Genomic DNA, 26,935 nt, shown 5'->3' with positions numbered 1-26,935 from the left:
ATTCAAAACAAGAAGTTATAATCCTAATTGTAGGACATAAAGATGACACAGGATAACCCTCTGAGACAAGACAGTGCCTGGATTTCAAGATTTTCCAGAAAAGAAAACCTTAACTTCCAACACCTCCAATGGCAAAATGGAGAGCATGTTGTCTCTGGAAAAGTAGTCACAGAGTAAGGGGACAACAGTGAGTTGACACGACAGATGATGTGACTAATGGCTCTGATTTGTTTGATGAGATTTTGATGGTTACCACCACCGAGTTTGGTCCCCTTCTTTCCATAGCCTCTCTCTCCATCCCTGAAGCAAAGGGCCAAGAAGCCTCCACATTGCAGTGACCCTGCGGTGTGATGCCAGACGGGGCCACCAGATCTTTGGGGTTCTTGGTGGAGTCGCTCATCATCCAGAACGTGTCCAAGTTCCGGGAGCACAGGTCATCTGACAAGTCTGGTGCTGACGGGCAGAAACTCCCGGTGGGCCTTTGTAAGGATGAGCCTTTTGTTGAACAGCAGGCAAAGCGACCTGGGCCCAGTTCCCAGATCCTGTAGCGCAAGGAAGACTCGTTCCTGTGCCAACTCCAGCAGCACAACGCTGGCGTTTGCAGCCCAGAAGAAAGAATCACGGATGGCATGGCGCCCAGCTCCGCCTGCGGGTCTGCTGTCCCATGGCCAGACCCACAGGGACAGTCCCAAGCTGCGCCTTCCCACCCACGTGCAGGCCTGCTCCTCGGGGCCTGAGCAGACGCAGCAGGTCCGCGCAGTCTGCTGCTCGCGCTCCTTCTTGTGCAACTGAAAGCAACGATCGTTGACAGTTCCAACCGTCCTTGCTCAGTGGCTGTTTTCAACTGGAAAATCACAGTGCCCCAAGTCAAGGAAAGGCCCAAGTGAGGGACAGCAATCGAGCTCCTGGCCCTACCACACCCAGGGCATCTCCAACCCTTCTCCTGCTTGAGGCTAAGGAGGGAAAAAAATGAGAGGTGTACTTTCATGAGAGCTTCTGTTAGGCTGCTTGGTTAACCCCGCTGGTGGTGGTGCCTGCATTCTTTTGGTCTTTTTCATAGAAGAGAGTATAACCAAAACAACAATATATTTGTTTTTACTAGTTCTTTAAGTTTTACATAGAAAGATAAAGTTTGGGTATTTACAATTTTTTTCTTTACTAAATGCAGTTCTAAAGCTATGAATGCTTTATTCTTAAACCTCTTATTGATAAATTATTTGCAAGTTTACAGTGTAGTAGGTTATTATTATTGGTGATGTTGTTTACATATAGTGTTTTGGTGGAAATGCAAAATTTCAAATTCAAAAGGGGGAAAAAACACCACCTTAACACTGGCGAGACCTGGAAATCACCTTAACTAAGCAATACAATTAGCATCGCTAATAGTGGGACAACATGACGTGTTGATCCATGCATGTGATGCAATATGAACTACACAGCACTAGCTATTAAATATTATGGCCAAAAATGTTTCAAATAAATCCAGTTAAGCTTATAAATTTATTTTCTAATTTACAGAAATACTGAAGACAGAGATCCTGGCAAAACAATACCTACCACAAGGAAACAGGAATGAAGAAGGAAATTGAGAATGCCGGACCTTCTAAAACCTTAAGCATGGGCCTCAGGCCTACAGCATCCCGTGGAAGTTTAGTAGGTTTGCACAATTTCAGACCTCATGCTGGACTGACCAAATGAGAATCTACATATTAACAGATTCCTAGGTAATTCATTGACCACTAAAATTTTATGAGCGCTGATCTACAAGATACCTGACTGAAACTCTTCAAAAATCAGTCTAAGGCCCAGATGGGTTGGTGAATTCTGCCAAACATTCAAAGAAGAAATTATACCAAATCTCTACAATCTCTTTGAGAGGTGAGAAGCAGAAAGAATAGTTCCTAACTCATTCTATGAGGCCAGCATTACCATAACACCAAGACCAGACAGATACATTACAAGAAAAACAAACTAAAGACCAATATCTCTCATGAACATAGATGCAAAAATCCTCAACAAAATATTAACAGATCAAATCCAACAATATATGAAAGGAATTATACACCACGACCAAGTAGGATTTATTCCAGTATGGAAGGTTGGTTCAACATTCAAAAATCAATGTAATCCATAACATCAAGGCTAAAAAAGAAGAATCACATGATCATATCAATAGATGCAGAAAAAGACTTTGACCAAATCCAACACCTCATGATAAAACTCTCAGTAACCTAAGAATAGAGGTGAACTTTCTTAACTTGACAAAGACTATAAAAAAACCCTACAGGTGAAAACATGTGCCATTGTCGTGAATGATGATGGTAAAGGGGGGGAAGCTACACAGGTGTGCAGGTAGAGGTATATGGGAAATCTCTGTATCGCTCCCTCAATTTTGTTGTAAACCTGAAACTTCTCTAAAAAATAGCCTTAAAAAAAGTCAATCTAAAAAACTGTGAGGAACTCTTTAGAATAAAACAAAGATTTAAGAGACATAAAAAATCAAATTTAGTGTTGGAAACAATTCCATCCTGGTTCAAAGAAGTTATAAAATATAAAACATATTATTGGAACAATTTGACTAGAGACGAAGCTTTTAGATGATATTATTGAGGCAATTTGAGTACAGACTAGACTTTAGATGATATTATGGAATATTTAATCTTCTTAGGTGCACTACTGGTATTGTGGTTATGTAGGGGGAGTGTCTATCATGAGGAGATGCATGCTGAGGTATTTAAAGGTGAATTGTCATAATATCTGTAACTCACTTTCGAATGGTTCAGCAAAATCAAATTTGCAGAGAGAGAAAGCAAAGATAGAAAAATTTCTGGGTTTCTGAAACGTTTTCTAGTAAGTTGAAGAAAAGTGAACGGAGATGTCAAAGTATGAGGGGAATGGCTTCATTCCCTAATTACATAAATATACTAGGACTCAAACACCAGAATACTTTTAAAACGTAACATCAAAATATTTTGAACAGTTTAAGTGTGAGTCAATAATATAATTAATAAATTATCCAATTATTTAAAATAGGTGACTTTCATTCCAGCATCAGAAAGCACGCATAGGTGGGGCTGAGACTATAGCTTCAAAACCAAGAATCATACCTCCACTTTCCACAGGCTGGAGAATCAATTCCTTGCACCTACTTCCCCAGATCCAGCGTCAGTGTTACTGTGACCCACAACTAGAGAACAGGATGTGATATATCCTTTGAGTGTGTGGGTGTGAAAAAAGACTGAGAATCAGAGTCCAGAGATTGATACAATTGTACATGGGGATTAAGAAATGGAATCGGACTCATTATTCTGTTAGACACAAGAAAGTATGTGGTAAAGCAGAATATCTTCTTTTTTTAATATTTTATATAAATGTCTGAAAAGTACAAAGAAACTTATTTTAAAGCACTTCATTTCAACTACTAATTCTCAAAAGGAAAAGGAAATTTTAAAAATATTTATATTTAGTTAAATATAATGATATAATTAGAATGAAATTACCTTATGAAGTTATTACCTTTTTAAAAATTTTGTTGAGGTCATATTGGTTTATACATTGTGTAATTTCAGGTGTACATTATTATATATCAGTTTCTGTATAGACTGCATCGTGCTCACCACCAATAGTCTAGTTTTTCTCAGTCACCATATACATGTGCCTCTTTATCCCTTTTGCCTACTCCCCCACCACTTCCCCTCTGGTACCCACTAATCTGCTCTCTTTATCCATGTGTTTGTTTATCTTCCACATATGAATGAAATCATAGGGTGTTGTCTTTCTCTGGCTTATTTTGCTTGTTGTTGAAAAATGTGTCTATTACTATTTTATTTTTGAAAGAACAATGCAAATACAACTTAAAGTTGTTTTGTGAATGTGTACTAAAAAAATCTTAAAATCATACCAGTAAGGAAGTGTTAATATAGTACCATAATTTTACCATTTCTGCAGACTAAGGATCAATTGTTTTTCTTTATCATAGACTGGTATTGAAGAGCCATGGTGTTTGTTCAGTTAAGTTCAGTAGGGCACAACAGGATGCTTTCCATTTTTATGATCTAAAAACACCAGGAACCATATGTTCAAACTGTTACATACTGTCATTAGTGATCATAGTGGCATTCTTCACATCAACATGTTGAAGCCCTGTCTGCTAGTCTTCCCATTATGAATTATGAATTTAGAGACATATAAATTAATCAGATTATTATTATGACTTACTGACTTTGATATTATTATATAAACTAAGCCCCAAAATATAGAATCATGATTTCCATATCTATTACTACAAAAATATATATGTACAAATACATAAATAGACATATATATATGAATGCATATTAAAAATAAATATAAATCTTGAGCCAGTCTGATGGCCTAGTGGTTAAAGTTCGGTACTCTTACCCTTCGGCAGCCTGGATTCGTTTCACTATGGTAGAACCACACCACTTGTCTGTCAGCTGCCAAGCTGTGGCAGCAGCTTACATAGAAAAACTAGGAGGACTTATAACTAGGATATACAACCATGCACTGGGGCTTTCGGAAGGAAAAAATAAAATAAATATAAATCTCAATTGTCTTGGATAACGCCTAAGGACAGCATAAAATCAAGTAAAACATCCATAGATCTCATTTTTCATTGACTTCAAGACCTGTCATTACTAAATTATAAAATGAATATAAAGTTATAAATTTCATCCTAAAGTACAGGTAAATATCACTGAAGTCACCTAGCCCTCTGAAATTTATTTATAATCAGGTTAATCCCCTTTCTCAATTTCTGTGAGAAACACATCTTTCTTCAAGATATGTATACATATACATGTTTTTCCCTATTTCCAGGGTTGTCACCTTCCCATAGTCACATTGAACTTTTTTCTTCTTGCTTTTCTTTTTTTTTTTTTGCAGATGATTAGCCCTGAGCTAACATCTGTGCCCATCTTCTTCTACTTTATATGTGGGAAGCCTGCTGCAGCATGGCTTGACAAGCAGCGTGTGGGCCCCTGCCGCAGATTCGAATCTGTGAATCACTGGCCACTAAAGCAGAGTGAGCGGACTTAAATACTATGCTACTGGGCCAGCCTTTTTCTTCTTGCTTTAAATTGTTTTTCTTCTTTTCCATTCTACTCAAGGTTTTCCTTTCTTTTTGTTTTTGCTTTTTTAGGCTCCCTCTGTGTTTACCAATACAGGTAATACAAGGTACTTGGTTGTGCAGAGCAACATGGTGAGGTGTGGTCTCAGCTCCAGCTCAGCCTCTAGGCTCTCTCCCCTTCACTCTCACCCTAGTCTTCCTGTTCAAACACATCCACTGAATTCCTGGGTAAGTGTTATGTACAACATTTTCTTTCCCTTTTTTCTATTGTCTTTTGCTGAATCCCTCTCTTCTTACAGAAAATGGCACAAGTTATTTTCCTAGACAAAATTTTTCTCCCACAAAAAGAATTTTTGTGATGTTAAATTATTATTATTAATATTGTTACTAGCATATTGCTTCCAAACTCAGAGCAAACTAGTTACATTTCTTTTTTCTTATCTTTTACTTTATAGGCAAAGATGAAGGCAGGGAGTAAAACGATCAAGAAGTATTTCAAATCAATAGTGTTCAACTTTAGCTTTTGAAAGCCTGGCTTCAAATAAATGTACAATAAATTCTTGATCATTCCTTCTCCCTTCAGTAAGTGTTCTGCATTTAAAGATACAAAAAGGAGTTCATTTTATAATAACCCAGGATTACATAAAAGGGATATACTTTTGGCCTAAGAATGTGTGTGCTTATTAATACTTTTGCTAAATTTAGAAAGAAAAGAAAAACAAGAAATTTGTCTTTAAATGTATAAAAAGTATCAAACTGTTGTATTGTCAGAAATTACCTAATTCGGATGTTCTCAGCAGGTGTGGTATCATGCCATAGACATGATGTACTGGAAATTTCTGGAAGTAACTTGGGGGGTTGCAGCTGACATTTTATGGGACAGGGCCAAGAATAATAGATTTCCCAAAATCCTTGGGTCACTACCACCCAAACAAGAGATATCCTATATCTCCCAGAACTTTTGAACATTCAACCAGCTATCCGTGAAGTGAAAAATACGTATATAATTAACCAAGTATAGAATTTTATTAAACATTTAATGTAAACCAAAGGGGCTTTTTTGCATAGTATATATTGAATTTTCCATTAATGTAATTATTATATAAACCACCAGAATTGTATTTTATTTCATTCAAAATTTTAACAAGAGTTGGTCATCATTCTAGAAAATCGTGTCACCAAAACACCTGCATGTCTATACAGGTCTGCAGTACAATATACTTGACTCGTTCATTAATTCTATATATAGGCAAAGAACCACATTTTCTTATTTAGATGTTTTGGCAGTTTGGCCCAAGCATTTAAATCTTAAAATGTAGAACTTTTAGTGTAAATTATTTTCCATTTATTTTCCTTTCCTTTAAGATGAGGGAAATTGTCAGCTTTATTTAAACCAGTACACAGATAGTTTACACTAAGCATAAAGAATATTTCAGGATAGTAGAAGGGATGCCACAACATGTTTGCTTTAAAGAGCGGCAGTAAGTCCACGGCGTGAAACACTAACCTGGGCCACAGTCGCCTTTTGGATCAGAGACTTTTAGTGGCTGATTTCAGATGTTATTTTTTTCCAGCTTAGCCATTCCTTCACCATGGGCAAGTCCCTGAGGAACACTGTGACTCACTTTCTCTATCTGTAAAATAAAGATAATAATAGCACCTACTTCATGGGCTTATTGTAAATATAAATGGGTTAATATGTATAAAACACTTAGAACTGACAAGCACCAAATAAGAAGCAGACGTCCCAGTCACCATCATCATCATCATCATCATCACTATTAAATCCAGAAAAAAATATACATGAATAAAAAGTGACAGCTTTTTTCAGGAATTACTGAAGGGGATTTACTTAGGGAAGTATGATAGTAAACTTGTTAGGAAATGATGGGGACATTGATGCTGACAATGGTAGTGGAAATATGCCCAAGAGAAGAAGCAAGCTTCAGTTTACAGAGTATCAAAATAGACAGGACATCAGTACAGAGATGTCATATAATTGAATTGAAACTTGAGCTTACAGGAATTGTTCCACCGAGGTGTGGGGAACCTAGGGTCATGCCTAGAGGTATGAACAAAGGGGAGGTGCACAATACGTATTTCCTCAACCCACATGTCTCTTTCTTCATGCAGATGAAAAGGGAATAATATGAACTTCAAGGAAATCCTTGAATGAGAAATTATTTTAGAAAACGTAAAAAGCTATAGGGAATATGGTAAAATGGGAGAGGAAAGCCCCACCTAATGCCAGTGTGTGTATGTTATATACCATAGGATATTACACCACTTTAAGGTCAGTCACCTCTTTTCTTTCCAACCAGAAGTTTACCTGAATCATTCTTCCAAAATCCCTGAAATCATTACTCTCATGTAAATACCCTAATTCAATATAATGACAACCATGGTAATAATATTAATAGTAATAATAATGTACCTAATATCTAAGAGTACTTACTATTAAGTTTTTATTACACCAAAGAAAAATTATATAATAAAGTATAGATTACTGCTTATTTAAAAATACATGGGAAAAGACAAACATACAAAGGCATTATCATACAACTGATTTCTAAGCTCTATACTTTTAAAATACAAAACAGTGATCATTACCCTCAAAAGGTAGTTTATTGAAACAAATTGATTTTTAAGTTGGTCTATAACTCTTTCCACTTGGTTTTCTTAACAAATGTTACTGGAATTTTCAGTTTCATCCCATATAGAACTTTTTTTTCCGACATGTTTACTTCCCAAAGTAGTACATAGTTATTTCTTGCAATTAATGTCAGCAACTATAGGAAGCTCCTCTAAGTTACGAGAATTCAATGTGGTTACTGCTTTGAAAATAGTTACCATTTTAGGTAAGACTCTTGTATTGAAAGGCAAAAGCTTACTGGGCAAGACATGCCATTTGAGATCAATAGGACTATGAAAAACTTAATAAGAAGCACTAATAAATAAAAGAAGATTAATTAATAAATAAAAGAACCATTTTTTATAGCTTCTCATGAATTATCTAATCCTTACAATTTCTCTGTGAGGAAACAGTCATATCACCATTTTGATGAGGAAGAATATAAGACACAGAGAACTTATATTTTATGGGTGACTCTGAGGATAAAATCTTAATGGAATGAGTTAATGCACTCCCAAAAGAATCCAACTATTTTTTAGGGAATAACATATTCTGTATCTCTCATTTTTTTCACTTTATCCTTAGTTCATTGTCTCATACTCTTTGCCATTAATTATGGTAGAGAAAAGTGGGAGGTTGGAGTAAGTGGGAAAGAACAAGAGATAGATGTACATGAAAGCATAGCCTATTGAGTTAGCTTTGCTAATTCGATTTAGCTTTTAAACTATTCTGTTTTCTGAAATATAAGATTTGCAAAATGTCTATCAAACAAAGAAATGTCTGTTGTCACATTAGCATATTTTATTCTTCTTAATTTTATTTGTAATCACTTTTTTGGAGTGTTTTCTCTCTATCACGTTATTTGTGGCACATAAGTTATGACCTGTTTATGGATTCACTTAATTTGTAGAATGATCAACTAAATTAAACAGCATAATATCCCAAATATAAAATCGTAATTCATCTGTGCTAAATGAACATTTTTTGGGCCATCCATCCATAGTTACTGACTATGAATAATCTGTAAATAAAGATCATGTACTAAAAAGATCAACAAGCTTTATATCAGGCACCCAACTAGTTCAAAGGTGAGTCACATATGCTTAAACCCTAAGCCACAGAATGAATCAGTTGTAAGTATCAGAAAAAGAATTTGAATCCTAATTTCTGGCACCTGTTTAAGCTAGGTGAAGACATTTGGTTAATAGTCTACTAACAATAATCTACAAGAAATTTTCCATCCCATTTGTATAAAAACAATTATTAAATTGAAACTTTTTGTTCTGTTGTTTACATTGACTTGTCTCTGGTAGTATGAATGTATACTAACAATTATTTCTGTTTTTCATAAATAGAAAGTGGTCAATAGTTTATCTTAAAATTTCCTAAACTTTTAACTGCAATCGCAATCCAAAACCAATTAAAATTCTTTTCAATTGCCAAACTGTCATGGGTATAAAAAAAAACCAGAATTACTTATTTCTTAGTTTTAATAACTCTTGCGAATTGTTCATTAAAGATTTAAAAATGTAAACATGTCAAGATTAATATGAATTTAGCTTCTGTTTCTAGTATAGAATTTCTAAAACAAAATGTATGTTAGAAAAACAGAGAACTTTCTTTGCTCTTACCCTAGAGTCTAAATGGAATGTGGCAGAAAAATAATTAGTTGAGTAAATTTTATCTTACTTTAACAAGAGACAGGTATTCTTATGCCATATGTCCTTTGAAATGGTACTTTTACTATGGAGAAAGCATGAAAGAAGAGACTGACAGAATAGCAGTTTTAGATAAAGTCCTTTTTTTCTTTCCAATCCCATTTTTATTTGATTTAATCCAGTTTTATTGCACGATGATATTTACATTAAATCAAGTTGCTACGGAAATAACGGTTAGATCAGGCATTTACATGACATGACATTATCTGACTTATTTCCCCTTAATTTAATAGGACACAAATTGAATTTGAATGTAAGATGCCAAAGGAAATCTATCACTAGTTTTGTGGTTGTATTTCCGTATATGGCCCTTTTACTTGACAACAATAATAAATCAATGTCTTGGTAAGACTAGTTTAAGAATCTTTCCTGTTATCCATTGTCCTTGATTGAGCAAGCATCTGTCAATGTATTTGTTTATATGTGACTGCTCTGCACATTGTGCTAAAAATCACAGGATATAACAAAAAACATATTTCCTCTCTTCATAAAGTTTACAATCTAGTAAGAAAGACAAAATAAATGTTAAATAGAACAGCAAGACATAAAAGAGTTCAAACTAATAAAACAGATCTTAAAATATAGGGGCCGGAAATCTATCTGCTTGTGAGTTGAAGTTAAAATATTCACACTTTTTGATAGCCCACTCTGGGTATGACACTGAAAATGTCAAGATATAAACGATGTTCAATGTTATGCTTGGGTTTCTGAAAGTATTTCAAACAAGTAATGGTTAGACCAGTGGAATTCCATATAGCATTTAATAACTATGACTACTATACAATCGAGATGGTTAGGTATAGAAATACTCCAGAAACTAATTCAATCATTTCATATTCCAGGTGAGAAAACTGAAGCCCAGAAATTTATTACTTGCCCAAGATAACCAAGTTAGTTAGCAGCAAATGTAAGAATACAAATCAAGTTCCTGATTTTAGACAAGACTTCTTTCCACAAAATCATATTGTATCTCCCTGGAATAGATTATGATGTCTACCATAAAACCTCAAATTTGGAAGGTACACAGGATACTATATAGGTTTTGAAAACACAAAAATGAAAGCACTATTTCTATCAGCCTAATTCCTATAGAATGAAGAAATGTGATTAATTTGTTTTCAAAACAAGAGGGAGAGCTTGTATTTGAAAGAGAAAAAAAAAGATGTTAGACACTCACTGTGTATTAACTGAGTAGGGCCTAATTCTAGTGTTTTATGTACATCACATAAAAATCCACAAATTAAGGTTAAATGTGATCAGAAGTAATATCCTCTATAAAAAGGAATTATTCACACACACACAAAAGATTGAAATAGAAGCTTTTAAAATCTGGGAGTCAAGGACCGTGTCGCTCTCGTGCTAACAAATTCCATATGTACATACATGCTTGTCAGTTTCATCTTGTAAGTCTCCATTACTTAAAAAAAAAACCAACAATAACCAAAAGAAAATGCAAACATACACAACAAATAAACAAACATAAAAGGTAAATATACCAGATATCAGTGAGGAAGTGGTATATAAAAAAAAGTTGAAGATATTCAAAACAGATTAATTTTAAATGCATATTCCATAATTGAATTGATTACAGTTTCAAGGTTAATAATTCCTTCAACATCACCTGTAAGATTCTTTACTGCTCCATCATGTAAATCCTTAAGGGTGCACCAGTGAACTTTACTTATCATTGAACTTAAATACACTGCATGTGGATGTGTATAGACTTTTCACCATGTGCTTCTGCCCCTTATATAGATAATTTCTACATGATTACATCCTTAATATTTTTCTGGCCTCAATGCCACATATACTTGCTTTTTAATTAACACCTTTAAAACCTGTTGGGGGCAAAATAGTCCCTAATAGAATTCCAGTTGGGATGAATGTGCCAAGGCTTTTCCCACCCCAGGGCTGTTTTTATGCTCATTTTCTTTGTTGGGGAATGAACTCCAATAATCTCAATGCTTGCCTCACTCGGGTCTTTGCTTAAATTTTCCCTAATCTGATTTCTTTCCTCAACAACTCTATCTAAAATAATACTTGGCTCCAGTTTATGTGTCCTCTTTCTCTTTAACCGACTTAACCTTTCTTCATAAAACACATTCACCTGAAATATTATATATTTGTTATTATATTACCTTACTGTTGGTTTATATCTACCGGAACATAAGCTCTACAAGAGCTGGGAATTTATATTATTCATCTCTTTATCCTTAGTGCCTAAAAAAGTGCATCACACAGAGCAGAAACTCAATAGATATTTGTTAAACAATAAAATGTATAATTTTTGCTAAATTCCTCAAAATTATTAGTGCCCTAAAATATTATTAAGTGAACGTGATCAATTATTTGCTAAACACTAAACTCTTGAATCACATGTTTTAGAAGTAGGCCAAGCCATGCACTGTGCACTACTTATTTAATTCACACAGCACTCTACAAATTTTTTATACATGAGGAAAATAAGATTCAGAGACATTAGGCCACCTGCCGAGATAATATAACCAGTAAACGGCAGAACCTGGATTGAATTTTGATTATCTAATTCAGAATCCCATGCCCTTCTTACTAGATGATATTTCGTGACATAATTAAAGGCATCAGTGTGCTTTTATTTGTTCATTTCTGGACATAAGCGAAATGATCAATTCTCGGTGTCCATAGTTGGTCATAGAATTATGAGTAAGGAAATAGTAGGAAATTCTACCACACTTTAAAGACCTTTTTCTGTCTCAGCAAAACAACAAATTCTAGCCTTTTCTCTCTAAGATGATGGAAGGGTCTGTCAACGGTTACAGAAACACAAAGAGCTAGGCTTAATTATTGTTCTGGACACTCTAAAATCTAATGTGGAGACATTTTTATGGAGATAATCTGTTTCAAAATAAATCAACCCAAAAACTCTTTCCTGAGGCTTTTTGGATTACAAATTTCCTAAAGCTGAAGTACAAGAAAGGGTGATTGTGAATCAGACACTCTACAAAATGCCCTTACCAAAGTGTCAAACTTTAGAAGCCTCTCTGGAGTCAAACCATTGTACTCCGGCCCTTTAATTACAAGACAGATCAAGAAGAAACAATTAAATGAGTAAAATGATAAATTGGTGTTAGAATTCATTCTTGACTTCACTCACGATAATGTTTGTGTCTGTGCCCCTAAACATCTGCTAAGCCTGCCATCTTCATTGATTTTACTAAGTAGATAGCCCTATTTATTGTCAGAACATAGCAGGTGTGGCAAGTGAAGTAATAATTTTATTAAACAGCATTTACAGCAATGAAACCAATGTGTGTGGACACTTCAGGTGTATCTCACACAGCAAACACAGGTGATCGATGTCAGTTTGTTCACTGTCCACTCTAGGTGAGCGTGTAATGGTGCACACAGAGAGCTGACACCTCCATTTGTTTTCCTAATGCATCTGAAACTTCTCTGTTTTCTTTCACATACGTTTGTTAAACAAATAAAGGATTAGGCAGAATGAGTGAATCGATGTTCTCTGGAAGATGTAAATTTTATTGTTTTACATAATCTTTCCTTATTTTGAAGCAATTCTACCTAATGAGGAAAATGTCTAAATAATTAACCAAAGGAACTGGCATTTTACTCTTGGTTAAAGTCCTCTTCAGCTTAAATTAGAAGCGTAACAAAGTCCTTCAATATGTTACTTTTCTCTTGATTCCCTTTGGCATCAAAGGGAATTACATCTTTATTATTTCTTATATTTTTATTCAAAAGTCTCCTACCTGGTTTTTCCACCTCCAGATTGTTTTTGCCCTCCAATCCAAACAATGCATGTGGTCAGATTAATTACCCTAAAACATAGCTCTAATCCTGTCACTCTTGTATTAATACTCCTTCATAGAAGACTGCCATATCCTGAAAAAAAACCAAATGCCACAGCTTGACATTCATAAACCTCTGTTTGGCCTCAAACTGCCCTATTAGTGATGACTTGTACTTCTTCCCTCTCTACATCTATTCCCTTGTCAGACTGGATCCCTCAACCTTTTAAGACTGTCTTCATATTTATTTCTCCCTCAATGCTTATTTCATGATCAGATTCAAATGCTACCTACAACTCTTCTTGTGGTTAGAAATGGCCTCTTTATTTTTTCTTGAAAACTCAGTTTATTTGTTTATTTTGAGGAAGATTAGCCCTGAGCTAACATCTGCTGTCAATCCTCCTCTTTTTACTGAGGTAGATTGGCCCTGAGCTAACATTCGTGCTCATCTTCCTCTACTTTATATGTGGGATGCCTGCCACAGCATGGCTTGCCAAGCAGTGCCATGTCCACACCTGGGATCCGAACCAGGGAACCCCGGGCTGCTGAAGCAGAACGTGCGAACTTAACTCCCATGCCACTGGGCTGGCTCCTCAAAGTTTGTTTTGATGGTAGTATAAAGGAGTAAAGTATTTGAAAAAATATATAGGAAGTAAAATTGTCAAGAACTAGCAATTGATTGGAAAGGGTAAGACTTTGGGATAACTTCCAGGTTTCTAACTCATTGATTTGGTAATGCTATTAACTGCTAACAATATGGAATACAAAACAGCCACAGGGTAGAGGAGGGGGGCAGAGGGGCACAGAAAGAGCTGGTGAGCTGGGTAGGAGGTAGGACAGACTTGAAGAATCCATAGGACACACGAGTAATGGGCAGTTGGATGCACCATCTTTAGCTCCAGAATAAACCAGACTTAGAAAGTTAGGACTGGGTCAATTAGCATAATGATAGTTTAACCCCTGAGAGGGAGTGAGATCACTCAAGGGGAGCATATATAGCGAAGAAACAGTTTAAGATATATGGAAGACACTGAAGTTTATTGGAGCAAAAGGGGAAACTCAAGAAAGAGGCTAAGAATAAATAATAGTGAGGAAAGAATGTCAAGGAAGAAAAAGAAGCAAAAAAACAAAACACTAAGACACAAAAAGCCATTCATAAGGCAATAGGCCTTTATAACCAGATAAAAAAACAAAAAGCGTTTATTGGATTTGTCCATAAAGAGACCATCAGTGTCTTTTTCAAGAGCAGTTTCTGTGGAGGGATGTTATCAAGGCATACTGCCATGAGAAGAGAAGTGATTGTTGTTGGGGAATGAAGATCAGGAGTTTGCACTACTCTTTCAAGGAACTCAGTTAAGAAGGAAAGGATATAGGATGGTACCTGGAAGGAAATGAGGAGATTCTCATTTATTAATTTACTCACTATGGTGCAGGGGAGACCTAAACATATTTATACTCTTAGGGAAAGGAAAAAAGAAGAGATAAAGATATGAGGATATTGAAGAGAAAGAGAAACAATGTATATGACTAATATAATCCTATATTTGTTTTTAAAAGTCTGTGCATTAATGGTATGTGTATATATATATATATATACACATATACATATATGTAATTGTGTGTGCATATTTTTATATGTGCACATTTATGCATATGTATGTTCAGACACATGGGTCCATCTTTTACTCTGTGAATGTATAGAAACAGTCCAGAAAGAGGCATGATAAACTGTTAAGATTTGTAATCTATGGAGCTGGAAACTGGAAGAAATTCTGATGGGATCTTTACTTTACAAATTCTTCCTTTTTTCTTGCTCCCAATGTTGTAACAAAAATAAACTAAAATTTAGCAAAAATAAAATAAGCTTTTCTGGATTAAAAAAGAAGACAAACACCTGTGGAATTTTTTTAAAATATAGAAATCTAGGCCTCAGTCCAGGGAGTTCTTCATTTAGTGAAGTAAGCTCCTAACACTTGTCATTAAAAAAAAAAAGCCTCCATAGGCAATACACGGCCAAGGAGAGAGAACCATTGTTCATCTAGACAAATGGACACAGATCCAGAAAGGAGGAATAATTTGAATGCAACAGCTATGTGACATATTTAGATTCAGCGGGTAGATCACTTTTTTTTTTTTGCTGTTATCTTAATGACCTATGGCGAAATTAATCGTATAGATGTGCATCATTTATTGTATGAATGAATGAAAGGAAGATGGTATGTGATAATTTCTTAAGGCTTATCACCATGCTTTTAGGCACCACATTCTATTGGTGTTAGTAGCTATGGGAAAATAGCCAGGAAGAAAGATCTATTAGGATAATTCTGAAGCAGAACATGCCTGACATTTTAGAGCATAAAGTAGTAATGTTAATGTTGGCCTAAGATTAGTCTTTTAACATGGGAATAGAGAATTGCTTTTGAGTATTGAGCGACACGCAAAAATTATCTCAGAATCCTAGTCTATTAGTTCTGAAAAAAGTGTGTGTGTGAGTATGTGTGTGTGGTATGTAGGGGGAATCAGGATTTCCAGAGAAATTCTGATGTTTAATATTGTAGTTCACATGGCAGATAACATCTAGCAATTCTTAATATTGCCTTTAGGGACTAGCTTGCTTCATATGGTTCATCTATGAGAAAGTGAATGTCTTTGAATATCTTATTCAATATATTGGACACATTCATATTTATTTTGCTGTTCTTAAAGCAATATTGTAGGCATGTAACTGTAAGTCAGAGCCCATAAGAATTTATTCATTTTATTATTTAGCTCCTTCTTTTAAATAATATAACTAGCATTGTATATTAAAAAGAATGTAGGACAGACTGCTTGAGATTTTAATTTCCTTTTTTAACAATTTAATGTTACTCGTATAGATCTTTCTTCATCTTTAACCTTTTGTCCATTGCTATATCTGGATAGACCTATTTATCTTCATTCTACCTTTGACACATAAACCAGGCTGCCTTTATATTTGAGATACTGACAGCATCAATGTAATGGTCATATGTTTAGAAAGGATTTGTGATTTTAAGCATTATTTTCTTATAAGAAGTTAAAAATAGATTCAACATTTAAGAGTAAAGTAGAACTTTCAAAATGTACAAATTCCTCACAGTTCAGTTTGTAATTTTGGTTTGAGATTTCAGTTCCCTGTGAATAATATGTTAAACTCCCTTGAGCTATAGAAAAGAACAATACGTCAAAGACACACAGATGGATAGTGTAAAAACAAACCAGTAAAAATTGTAAGCAAAATCACATTTGGGGTTAATAAAGACTAAGAGTGGTTCTTCATTCAATGTTAACAAAAAAGAGCAAAGAAAATGTCAGCCCCACTGATCCCTGGATGAATGCCATACATTCAACATATTGCTAACTCTCTTCTACACTCTAATAATTCTGCTATCCTAACATACTAATTAGCAGTAATTATCTAATTGTAGTTCATAAAAGTCTTTAAAATGATGCGATTAAATGCCTGAATGTCATTAGCCCCTTTTCAACATATTTATTGCACCTTTTATAGCTAGACACAAAAGAGGTAAAAAAAGGTTTTTAGATTTCACAAATTTCAGGAATGCTAATATCATCTTTAAGATTCTTCTTATTTCATTCTATCAAAATACTGGATGTTTTCCAAGCCTGATTAAAATGGTAGGTGATTTTCAATGAGGAATATACCACATTGTTAATTTACATCTATATGTATTATAAATTTTATATACATATATAATTAAATAACAGCTTTACTTTCCACTAATTTAGATTACTAGTTCCTTTTATTAAAAAGAATGCAGAAATTATATTTCCCCATTGATTTACCATGCAAATAATTTGCTTAGTTTTTACTCATCAAAGTTTCTAATGGGAATTATTATTTCTCCTTGGATCTGTCTTCCCTGAATCTATCTTTCTACAAGACACCTGACCTCACTTCTGCATTTTTAAATCTTGGCTGAAGAAAGAAAAGATCGCCTTGAAACATAAAAGCCATTTTAGAGGCAGCAGGAGTTGGGACATTATTGAAGGTCATACTGTCACTGGAATGAGCTTCTGCTTCCTTTTAAAAATGATAATCAATGTCTTGAATACAGCTATTTTTCTGACTAGAAAGTAAGAAAGCACCTGCGTTTCCATGTTCTGACTCTTGTTATTCTAATTTGATTGATAGACAGAGGAGGAATTAAGAGTTTTTTCTTATCTGATTCAGCCTCCAATCTTTTTTCCGCTTAATAAGCCTAGACTAGGAAAGATGTGTATGTTTGTACACGTGTGTATGTGTTTGTGTGTGCATTCACTTATGTTATTCTTATAGAATGGTTCAAATTCATGAGAAGTGCTTGCTCTCATGTTTTTGATGACTGTATTTGGATAATGGAAGACAGGGCTTTATGAGAATATTCTTGACATAACAGCAACCCAAGCTGTCATTGCTTTAGGGCAAGAGTCCTGCAGGGGTAGAGACCTAGTGGTGGGTTGATAGTACAAGGGAGATTAGATTTAGGAGAGATCAATAGAACAATTCTGTTTCACAAATTTTATTATTATCCTTCCAGCAGCTGAGCTGAAATGTAGGATCTGATTGATTCATTACATTACTGTGTACTCAAACACAGGTTACTGGATTGAGCTATTAATGCACGCAGAGGGCATTAACCTTAATCACCTTAGCCTTCTAAGTAAATTCCATATCTCTTATTCATGCTTTCTTTAGCTTCAAGATTTATTCTATGTGAAACTGCCATTTGTGTTACTACTCCTTTATGGTTTAATTCATGTAAGATCGAGAGAGTAGATAGTAGCCACTCTCAGCTTTTTAAGTTTACCAGTGAAGTTGTACTTCTGAAAAAGAATTAGTGTTAAATATAGTGAAAGCAAGAGTGTACATGAAATAGTCTTTGTCAAGTTGAAAGATTCGCCTCTATTCCTAGTTTACTGAATTTTGAATATTCTTTGTATATTTTGGAATACAGTCTTTTATCAGATGTATCTTTTGCAAATATTTTCTCCCAATCTGTACTTGTCTTCTCATTTTTTTTCTATTGTCTTTTGCAGAACAGAAGTTTTTAATTTTCATGAAGTCCAGTTCATCAATTATTTCATGGATGGTGCCTTTGGTGTCATATCTAAAAAGTCATTGCCATACCCAAGGTCATCTAGTTTTTCTCCTATGTTATCTTCTAGGAGTTTTGTAGTCTGGGGTTTTTTTTCTTTTTTCTTTCTTTTTTTTTTAAAGATTGGCACCTGGGCTAACAACTGTTGCCAATCCTTTCTTTTGTTTCTGCTTTTATCTCCCCAAACCCCCCCGTACACAGTTGTATATCTTAGTTGCACATCCTTCTAGTTGTGGGATGTGGGACGCCGCCTCAACGTGGCCTGACAAGCAGTGCCATGTCCGTGCCCAGGATCCGAACCCTGGGCCGCCGCGTGGAGTGTACGAACTTAACCACTCGGCCACGGAGCCGGCCCCTAGTCTGGGGTTTTACTTTAGGTCTGTTATCCATTTTAAATTATTTGAAGACTTTAGTTCCTGACATTGTTACTGACTCAACACCACTCCTGTCATCAGTTTTAGTCATTTCAGTATATTCATAAATTATGCTAACATGAAATGATAGTGAGTAATTGTTCCTCTCTTGCAATGATCTTGCCTTCACATATATCACATATGTCCATTCTGCATTGTCATACAAAATATTTTGTCATTACTAATAACTGTGACATCACTGAAATCTCAATTGCAAGCATCTCAAAACCACCATTTCTTTTCTTTTCAGCTGATATCATCCATTACTTCCACATCAAGAATATTTCAACCCCACCTGGACCCATAATCCACTGACCACTTTTTCAACATCTCTTAAAGAATATGTGCCCTTCTTTTACATATACCTTGAAATACCCTGCACCTTTCTTGGGTCATTATAAGTACTTTTCTAAATGAAAATCATTATCAATTCTAACTACTTCACCAGCTTATTTACTCTTGCAGCTGAATGTGGACAGAGAAAACCAAAACCATGCTGATTGGCTTTATTATCATTATTATTATTATTATTATTATTAGGAAAAATTCCTTTCTCTCATCCCCTTGAGCTAGGACCATATTTATCTACTACTCTCATAGGAAAAGTTCTTAGAAGAGTCATCAGTAGTCACTGTCTTAATTTCTTACATTCCTCTTTGAACCTCCAATAGGTTTTTGTGACATCCCTACTCTCCCCTCCCCTACACAAGTAGACACCACCCCCAGCACCACTGTGCTGAAACTTCTCTGATGTTTCAATGACCCACAGGATGCTAAATCCATGGTAAAGTCTCAGTCCTCCTCTTTCAGAATAAAATCCTTACAAAATGTCCGAAACTTGGCTTTCTTGAGCTGGCTCATTGTAAATTTTCTAATCTCATTTTCTATTACTCCTACTACTCTCCTCATAAATCTGCCTCAACCGGCCTTTTTTTTTCTGTTTTTTGGGGGTGGTTTGGTGAGGAAGATTAGCCTTGAGCTAACAGCTGTTGCCAACCTTCCTCTTTTATTTTTTCTCCCCAAAGCCGCAGTACACAGTTGTATATCCTAGTTGTATGTCTTTCTAGCTCTTCTATGTGGGATGCTGCCACAGCATGGCTTGATGAGTGGTGCATAGGTCCCTGCACAGGATCTGAACTGGTGAACCCTGGGCTGCCCAAGCAGAACATGGGAACTTAACCACTCTGCCACTTGGCGGGCCCCTCAACCAGCCTTTTTATTGTTAATTCAAATCTATCAAGCATGCTCCCACACCAGATCATTTGCACTTGATGTCCCTCTGCCCCCAGCATTTCTCCTCTTCCTTCTTCCTTCAGAGTGATGGTGTCAATTTACTTTTCAACAAGCCATATTGTTTGATGAACAGAATTTCCTACTTTTCATGTAGTCATTTATAGTCTTTTCATCTATAATTAGGATTTTTGTATCCTGTATATGAAGTCTGTCTCTGTCCCAAGTTTATAAAGATTCCCTCATAATTTATTTTCTAAAATCTCTATTATTTCACATTTCGTTTTTACACATCATCTTGATTTAACTGTGGCATAATGTATGAGTCAGGGTCAAGTTTTCATCAATTTGGATTTCCAGTTGTCCTAATACCATTTACTGGAAACATCTTTTTTTTTTTTTAGCGTTCTTCATTTCCACCTTTCACATTAGCTAATAATCCTAATATGCATGGTTCTCCGTCCGCATACTTTGTTCCACGTTTCTCAAAAGCAGTGCTATTACCATCGGTGGACTGGACAATTCTTTGCATGCGGGGGGAACTGTCTGTGAACTTTAGGGTGTTTAGCAGCATCTCTGACTTTTACCACTAGATCCCAGCAGATCTACCCACTCTCCCTCCCCTCCAGACATTCAAAATGTTTCCACACATTGTGAAATATTTCCCAATGGGTCAAAATTGCCCCAGTTAAGAACCACTGCTTCCTATTGGTTATGTGATTTAACCTTGGCCAAATCCATTCTGTCATAATGACTGTCACTTTATAATAAATTTTGATATGTAGTAGAGCCAGGGTTCTCATTTTGTTCTTCATCAAGAGTGTCCATTCTTGGCATGTTGAATTTCATATACTGTTTAGAATCAAATATCATACCACACACACATATTTTGAATTGCACTAAATATAAAGGATAACTTGGGATAAAAGCATCTCTAAACAATATCCAGTCTGTCAAAACATGAATATTGCATATTCTTTTATTTATCTAGTTCTTATTCAGTTCCTCTCAGTACTCATCCATGAGTTTATGGATAAAATATGTAAACCTTTGTTATACTTATTTCTAGTATTTGGTATTTAGATACTATTTAAATGACATTTTAAATTTTGTTTTCAAAATATTTGTGGCTACTATGTAAAAATATAACTAACTTTTTATATTGACACTCTGCCCAGCAACATGCTGAACTGATGTATTGATTCTAAAAAACTCATCTGGGGATAGCTTTTTCTATTTTTTACAGGAACGATCATCTGCAATCAAATTTATTCCTTGCTCTTCATTTTTTATACATTTCTTCATTTTTTTTCTTTGTCACATTATACTAGCTAGAACATTATAGTGCAATATAAAATAGAAATGGTTTCTCATTCTTGAACTCAGAGGGAAACTTTTCCAAACTTCACCATTAAGTATTATGCTTATTGTCAACATCCTCATTAGATCAAAGAAATGACACTCTAGTCCTAATATACTAATAGTTGTTTATCACAATTGATACTAAATTTGAATAAGATTTTCTCTTCAGTCATTGAGATTTTTTCCTTCTAACCATATGATGTCTCTCCTTTACATTGTTACTGTGATTAAGTACAATGATTGTCTAATTTATTTAATGAAAAAAGAATAATTCATATTGAGTGAAATGCTCAGATATTAAGTGTATGATCTGATGAATTTTAATCCAGGTACACAACAATGAAACTAATGTCCCAATCAAGATATAGCACATTTTTAGCACCTAAGAAAGTTTTAAATTCCCCACTTTTGGTCAACCACCAGCTTTCTGTCCTTTAGACAACCACTATTCTAATTTCTATAAGCATAGATTAATTTTGCCTCTACTTGTATGCCAGATGGGATTTTACAATATGTATTTTTTTGTGTCTGGCTTCTTTTGCTCAACATTATATTTTTGAGATTATCTATCTTGTTATGTGTATTGGTAGCTTGTTCTTTTTTTTTTTATCACTGAGTAGTATTCCATTCTATGAATACACCACAATTTGTCAACCTCTTCATCTCTTGATAGATATTTTGCATGTTTCACTCTGGGACTACTCAGTTAATGTTGCTATGAATATTGAGTTGCAAGTCTTTTTGTGGACAGACGCTTTGTTATTTGGTTGATTTTTTTCTCTTGAGAAGTACCTGTGAATAGAAATGCTGGGTCATGCAGTATATATGTTTGACTGTACAAGAAACTAAAATGTTTTCTAAGTGATGGCATCATTTTACAGTCCCTCTTGCGATATATGAGAGTTGTAGTTCCTCCACGTCTTTGCCAACATTTGCTGTCCCTTTTTAATCCTAGACATTCTAGTGGATATGAAGTCATATCTTTTGTTGATTTTAATTGCAATCTCCTAATAATGATGTTGAGCACCTTCCATGTGCTTATTGGCCATTTTTATATCTTCTTTTGTGAACTGTCCAAGTCTTTAATCATTTTAAAAGTTGAGTTGTTTTTCTCTTTATGATTGATTTGTAGGTGCACTTCATATATTTTAAAGTGAAGTCCTTTCATAATTATATATACTGATAATTTTCTCTCTACCTGGGGCTTGTCCTTTCATTTTTTTAATGGTATATATTTATGATGAGAAATTTTGTGTTATTCTTAATTTTGATTAAGTCCAAATAATCTACATTTCCTTTTATGTTTGATGATTTGCGTGTACTCTCAATAAATAGTCTACAAATGTAGGTTATAGAGATATTCTCTAAGCCTTTATACCTTTAGCCTTGACATTTAGGTCTATTTTATACCTCAAATTCATTTATTTTATTTTTCCCAACTTTACTGAGGAATAATTGACAAATATAATTGTATATATTAAAAGTGTACAAAGTGATGATTTGATATACTTATACAATCTGGGATGATTACCAAGATCAAGATAATTAACGCATCTATCAAGTCACAGAGTTACCTCTTTTTCTTTGTGTGTGGTCCAAATGCTTAAAATCTATTCTCAGCAGCTTTCAGGTATACAATATTGTATTATCAACTATAGTCACCATGCTGTACGCCAGATTCTCAGAACTCCTTATAACTGAAAGTTTATACCTTTTGACCTACATGTCTTCATTTCCCCCTCCATCCAGCTCCTGGCAACCATCATTGTATCCTCTGTTTCTATGAAATTGGCTTTTTCTGTAATTATTGTTTTTAGATGCCACATATAAGTGATACCATACAGTATTTGTCATTCTCTGTCTGGTTTGTTTCACTTAGCATAATGTCCTCCAGGTTTATTCATGGTATACATTGCAAATGGCAGGATATTCTTCTTTTTTATGGCTGAATAATATTCCATTGCATATTTGTACCACATTTTCTATATCCATTCATATGTTGAAGGACATTTACATTGTTTCCGTATCTTGACAATGATGAATAATGTTGCGATGAATATGGGTGTGCAGATATCTCTTTGAGATACCAATGTCATTTCCTTCGAATATATACTCAGGAGAGGAGTTGCTGGATCATATGGCAGTTCTCTTTTAATTTTTTGAGGAACTTCCATATAGTTTTCCATACTGACTGTACCAATTTACATTCCCACCAACAGTAAATAGGGGTTCACATTTCTCCACATCCTTGCCAACATTTGTTATCTCTTGTCTTGTTAATAAGCATCATCCTAGCAGGTGTGAGGTGATATCTCATTGTGGTTTTGATTTGCATTTCCCTGATGATTAGTGGTGTTGAGTGTCTTTTCATGTATCTATTGGCCATTTGAAAGTCTTTGGAAAAATGTCTGTTTGATCCTTTGACCATTTTTTAACAGGGTTATTTGGGTTTTTGCTATTGAGTTGTATGTGTTCTTTATACATTTTGGGTATTAACCTCTTATCAGATATATGGTGTGCAAATATTTTCTCCCAATTCATAATTTGCCTTTTTATTTTGTTGATTACTTCCTTTGCTGTGCAGAGCTTTTTAGTTTGATGTAGTCCCACTTTTTTGTTTTAGCTTTTATTACCTGTGTTTTCAATGTGTTATCCCAGAAATCATTGCAAAGACCAATGTCAAGGATCATTTTCCTAGTATTCTTCTAGGAATTTTTCTGTATTAAGTCTTATGTATGAGTCTTGAATCCATTTTCAGTTAAATTTTGTTTTGTTTTGATTTCTTTTTTTTATTGCAGTAAGATTGGATTATAACATTATATAGCTTTCAGATGTACATCATAATATATTTCAAATTCTGTGTAGATTATATCATGTTCACCACCCATAAACTAATTATAGTCCATCATCACACGTGTGCTTAATCCCCCCTTTTGCACTCTCCCTCTTCCCCTGTGATAACCACCAATCCAATCTCTGTTGCTATGCATTTGTTTGTCGTTGTTCTTATCTTCTACTTATGAGTGAGATCATAAGGTATAAGATAGGGGTCCAGTTTCATTCTTTTGCATGTGAATATCCTGTTTTCCCAACACCATCTATTGAAGAGACAATCCTTTCCCCATTATGTGTTCTTGGTGCCATTGTCAAAAATTAGCTGACTTTATATGTATGGCTTTATAACTGGGTTCTCTATTCTGATCCTTTGTTCTATGTGACTGTTTTTATGCCAATACCATACTGTTTCGATTACTTTAGCTTTATAATATAGCTTGAAAGTAGGAAGTGTAATGCCTTCAGCTTCGTTCTTTCTCAAGATTGCTTTGGCCATTTGGGGTCTTTTGTGTTTCCATACAGATTTTAGGATGCTTTTTTCTATTTCTGAAAAAAAATACTATTCGAATTTTGATAGGGATTGTATTAAACCCGTAGATCACTTTGGGTATTACTAACATGTTTACTATATTAATTCTCCTAATCCAAAAACACAAGATGTCTTTCTATTTATTTGTGTCACCTGTTTCATCAGTGTCATATAGTTTTCAGTGTACAGGTCTTCACCTCCTTGGTTAATTTTATTCCTAAGTATTTTATTGTTTTTGATGTTATCATAAATGGCATTTTTCCCCTAATTTCTCTTCCAGATAGTTTGTTGTTAGTCTTTGACTCATAGGTTGTTTAAGATCATTTCTTAATTTAAAATCATATAAAAATTTTATTTTTTTTTAAATTTGTAGACTATATGAATTTTCAATAGTAAAAAAAGAATATATATATATATATGGTTTTAATCCTTCGAATTTTGTTGAGATTTGCTTCATGTCAAGCATCTGGTCAATTTTTGTAAATGTTCTGTATCAGCTTGAAAAACTATATTCTTCCACACTTAGATACAGTAGTCTGTGTACATTCATTATGTTTAGTTTTGTAAGAAAATTAACATTTTCATTTTCTTATTCATTTAAAATGATATTTTAAAATGTTCTTCAATCATTGGGGATTTATTTATTATGTAGTCTTTTCTCAATTTTTGCTTTATGCATTTGAGACTGTTATTAAGTGCATACAAATTTAGACTTATTCTACCTTCCTGGTTAATCAAACTTTTAATCATTTAGAATGTCTCCCCTTACCTCTAATAATATATTTATCTTAACATTTACTTTGTCTGATAGTAATAGAATTACTCCATTTCTCTCTTAGTTATATTTGTATATTATATATTTTTATGTCTAGTTCCTTTGAACTTTTATATATATATATACAAAATATTTATCTATATAGTTCCATTTTCAATGTGTGTCTTTTATACAGCATATAATGTTGGTTATTATTCAGTCTTCTTATCTTTACATTTTAATTTCAACATAATTCACTTACATGAAATCTCATATTCTGTATTTAAATGTGTACTTTTAATAATTGTTTCATATTTGTCCTTCTTGCTCAATGTCATTTTTAAATTCTCTTTCTTTTTCTTTATTTGGATTGTGAATTTGATCTTTCCAATTTTATTCCTTACTGGCTTGTTTGTTACATACCAGTTTGAGATTCTTTTAGTGATTACCCTAGAGATTTATAACATGCATCCTTGACTTATTAAACCTAATATTAATTGGTAATTTCATTTCTTCTTGCATGCCTTGAAAATGCAAAGACCTTAGTCCTCTTAATTCTCTTTATCACCCTATCAATATAGTCAAATCTTATTTGAATTCATATATATATGTTCACCATTTTCATAATTTCCTATTGCCTCCTGCATTTCTGACCTTCCATCTGGGATCACATCTCCCTATGCTGAAACAAAACCCTTAAATGGGTCTTTATTATGAGTCTTGTTGAGAAATTCTCTATACACTTTTTTTACTTTTGTCTGAATATTTCTTTACTTCAACCTTGTAAATGTAAAAATATAATAATGAAGTATGATTGAGGTCTCATCTCACTGCTTCTATACCTCTCAGGGGACAGAGTACATATATTAACCCATGCACACACTGGCCTCTATAATCCATAGAGCTATAATCTATAATCCAGTGTGAAACAAATTTACCACCTAAAGTACAATGTATGTGAACAGTTATTTGTGTCCTGTAGCTTCACTGTATCAACTCAAAGTATTATTTTCCAAACAACTTAAGTCAATTTCTCTCTTTCCCTTTCCCTTAAGTGTAGTCATATATTTTATTTGTAATACAATCTGATTCTTTTTTTCACATGTGCATTTCATCTGAGCCTCTCCCCATCCCCATATTCTGTTTTAAGAATTTACATACAGCAATACAATCCTTGCGGTGCACAGTTCTATGGATTTTGATAAATGCATTGAGTCATGTATCCACAATCGCAGTTCCATATAGAATAATCGCATCATCCCGTCCTCAGTGATGTTCTGTCTTTCACATCCAATGTTGGTAATGTATATCTTCTCTCTTTTTTCCTGAGTCACTTATTAGAATTTTTTCATTTATTTGATTAATTTTTCCGAAAAATTAGCTTTTGTTTTTATTAATTTTTCTTTTTTGTCAATTTTTTTTCATTCTGCTCTTATCTTTAATATTTTCTTCCTTCTGTTTGCTTTAGTTA

General features: G+C 34.3%; 1 long non-coding RNA gene across 9 annotated transcripts in view; it reads left to right on the top strand.

Annotated features, from left to right (window-relative positions):
* The first annotated feature begins 786 nt into the window (after positions 1–786).
* Positions 787–26,935, top strand: part of LOC138918809 (uncharacterized) — a 93,705-nt gene continuing 67,556 nt past the window's right edge. For 2 of the 9 annotated variants that reach the window (XR_011428581.1, XR_011428582.1), the window contains exons 1-5: positions 787–976; positions 1,519–1,878; positions 5,162–5,317; positions 5,545–5,671; positions 18,283–18,378. This is a non-coding gene — a long non-coding RNA (uncharacterized lncRNA). Of the gene's footprint in view, positions 977–1,518; positions 2,099–4,905; positions 5,045–5,161; positions 5,318–5,544; positions 5,672–18,282; positions 18,379–26,935 lie in introns of all 9 variants that reach the window. The other 7 variants (XR_011428586.1, XR_011428587.1, XR_011428579.1 and 4 more) reach the window with 4 other exon arrangements.

Source organism: Equus caballus, chromosome 18 (genome assembly GCF_041296265.1).
Source record: "Equus caballus isolate H_3958 breed thoroughbred chromosome 18, TB-T2T, whole genome shotgun sequence".
NCBI classification, from domain to species: Eukaryota; Metazoa; Chordata; class Mammalia; order Perissodactyla; family Equidae; genus Equus; species Equus caballus.
This window is presented reverse-complemented; position numbering and strand designations above follow the sequence as displayed.